The 3,134-nt window shown below is 42.4% G+C and overlaps 1 pseudogene; it reads left to right on the top strand.

The window, feature by feature from the left end:
• Nucleotides 1-1,528: 1,528 nt before the first annotated feature.
• On the top strand, nucleotides 1,529-2,727 carry LOC132492494 (splicing factor 45-like; annotated as a pseudogene).
• Nucleotides 2,728-3,134: the final 407 nt, after the last annotated feature.

The raw sequence follows: 3,134 nt of genomic DNA, 5'->3' as shown, positions 1-3,134 counted from the left end.
AGAGAAGACTGTGAAAAGATGTTTGCCAATAAACTCAGCATCTTAGATGAAATAGACAAGTGTCTTGAAAGATAGAAATTAATAAAACTGACTCAAGAAGAAATAGGAAATCTGAGTATCTCAATATCTGTTAAAGAAAACTGATTTGTGGGATTCCCTGGCAGTCCAATGGTTAAGACACCTCGCTTCCACTGCAGGGGTCATGGGTTCGACCCCTGGTTGGGGAACTAAGATCCCGCATGCTGCGTGGCATGGCCAAAAAGTAGAAAAAAAAAAATCAATTGGTAATTTAAAACCTTCTAACAAAGAAACTTCCAGACCCAGATACTTTATTGATAAATTCTATCAAGCATTTAAGGAAGAAATAATACCAATTCTACCAGAGAACAGAGGAAGAGAAAACACCTCCCAAGTCATTTTATGAGACCAACATTATCTTGATACCTAAACCAGGCAAACACATTGCAAAGAAATGAAAAACTGAGACCAACATCCTTCATAATATGATTGCAAAAATCTGTAACAAAATTTTAAGAAATCAAGTCAGGCAATGTATAAAAAAGGTTAATCAGCATGGATCAAGTGTTTGAATATTTAACGTTTGAATTTCAATTATTGTATTTCACCATATTAACAATCAAAGAAGAAAACCCACATGATTTGCTCAATAGATGCAAAAAAAAGTATCTGACAAAACCTAACACAAATTTCTTATAAAGTTAAGCACATATGTACCAGACTCAGCAATTCCACTCCTGGCTGCTACCCAAGAGAAATTAAAACACATGTCTACACAAAGATTAGTATGTAAATGTTATAGCAATTTTATTCATAGTAGTCAAAAACTAGAAACCATCCAACTGTCCATTAACAGGGGAATGGATAAACAAATTGAAGTATATCCATACAACTGAAACTACTCGGCAATAATAAAAATGACCTTTAACAACATGGATGGACTTGGAGGAAATTATGCTAAGTGAAATGTCAGACAGAGAAAGACAAATACTGTATGCTACCACTTACATGTGGAATCTAAAAAAATATAACAAACTAGTGAACATAACAAAAACGAGACTCACAGATATAGAGAACAAACTAGTGGCTACCAGTGGGGAGAGGGAAGAGGGGAGGGGCAACATATGGGTAGGGGATTAAGAGGTACCATACTACTGTGTATAAAAGAAATAAGCTACAGGGACATATTGTACAACACAGGGTATATAGCCAATATTTTATAATAACTATAAGTGGCGTATAACCTTTAAAAATTATGAAACATTATGTTATACACCTGTAACTTACATAACATTGTACATCAACTATACCTCAATTAAAAAAAAAAAAAAAAAACGAAATGACGGCGCCGCTGGGGGCCCGGTGGACTCTGCGTAGGGGTTGGCGCCGGAGAGGTCCGGCCGTCTGGGGCTGACACCCAGCGCCCAGCCCGTCGAGTCCGCGGCGCCTCGGCCCCGGTGCGCCGCCGCGGCCTGGGAGCGTCGGCCGGGCGGGCCGGCATTAAACTGAGATGTCCCTGTACGACGACCTGGGAGTGGAGACCAGTGACTCAAAAACAGCAGCCTGGTCCCAAAACTTCAAACTTCTGTAGTCTCAGCTCCAGGTGAAGAAGGCAGCTGCCACTCAGGAGAAGAGCCAGAGGACAAAACAAAGTACAGTCCTTGCCCCGGTAATCGACCTGAAGCGAGGTGCCTCTTCAGACCAGAGGCAGATTGTGGACACCGCGCCGCACGTGGCAGCGGGCCTCAAGGATCCGGTTCCCAGGGGGTTTTCTGCAGAAGTTTTGATTCCCCTAGCTGATGAATATGATCCCATGTTTCCTAACGATTTTGAGAAAGTAGTGAAGCACCAAAGAGAGGAGCGACAGAGACAGCGGGAGCTGGAAAGATACAAATAGAAGAGAGAGAAAAGAGGCGTAAAGACAGACATGAAGCTAGGGGGTTTTCCAGGCGACCAGATTCAGATTCTGATGAAGATGTAGATTATGAGCCAGAGAGGAAGAAGAGAAGTATGGGCGGAGCTGCCATTGCACCACCCACTTCTCTTGTAGAGAAACACAAAGAGTTACCCCAAGACTTTCCTTATGCAGAGGATTCAAGACCTCGCTCACCGTCTTCCAAAGCTGCTATCCCTCCCCCAGTGTACGAGGAACAAGACAGACCCAGATCCCCCACCGGCCCCGGCAACTCCTTCCTCCCCAACATGGGTGGCACAGTAGCACATAAAATCATGCAGAAGTACGGCTTCCGGGAAGGCCAGGGTCTGGGGAAGCACGAGCAGGGCTTGAGCACAGCGCTGTCAGTGGAGAAGACCAGCAAGTGGGGAGGCAAGATCATCGTGGGCGACGCCACTGAGAAAGATGCAACCAAGAAGTCAGATTCAAATCCATTAGCTGAAATACGTAAGTGTCCTACTAAAGTGGTCCTACTAAGGAACATGGTTGGTGCAGGAGAGGTAGATGAAGACTTGGAAGTTGAAACCAAGGAAGAGTGTGAAAAATATGGCAAAGTTGGAAAATGTGTGATATTTGAAATTCCTGGTGCCCCTGGTGATGAAGCGGTACGAATATTTTTAGAATTTGAGAGGGTTGAATCAGCAATTAAAGCTGTTGTTTATCTGAATGGGAGGTATTTTGGTGGATGGGTGGTCAAAGCATGTTTCTACAATTTGGATAAATTCGGGGTCTTGGATTTGGCAGAACAAGTGTGACTGTGAACTAGAGCCTGAGTCATCTCCAGTGATCCTTCAACGAGCCGCAGACTGAGCAGCGGAGAGCAAGGTGACAGGCAGCCTGCATGGCTGTGGGTACAGAGACTCTGGAAGGACTTCTAAGATATATGTCGACTGATCCCTTTTTTATTTTGTGGTTTTCTAATATAGTATAAAAATCCTTTAAAAAAAAACCCAAAATAGATAACTGATAAGAACCTGCTGTATAAAAAAATAAAATAAAATTCAAAAACATAAATAAATAAATAACAATGTGTGCCTCTCTGGTTGTTTCTCTTTTTTATTACCACTTCTGAGGTGATTACATTTTTTGCTAGGATTTCATGATAATCCTCAAGTGCTTCAGTGATATGGCATTTCTTGCACTAAAAAAATCTAGAAAGTTT

The sequence above is a fragment of the Mesoplodon densirostris genome, chromosome 6, assembly GCF_025265405.1.
Source record: "Mesoplodon densirostris isolate mMesDen1 chromosome 6, mMesDen1 primary haplotype, whole genome shotgun sequence".
NCBI lineage: Eukaryota > Metazoa > Chordata > Mammalia > Artiodactyla > Ziphiidae > Mesoplodon > Mesoplodon densirostris.
The sequence above is the reverse complement of the archived record's forward strand: the minus strand, read 5'-3'. Positions and strand labels throughout refer to the sequence as shown.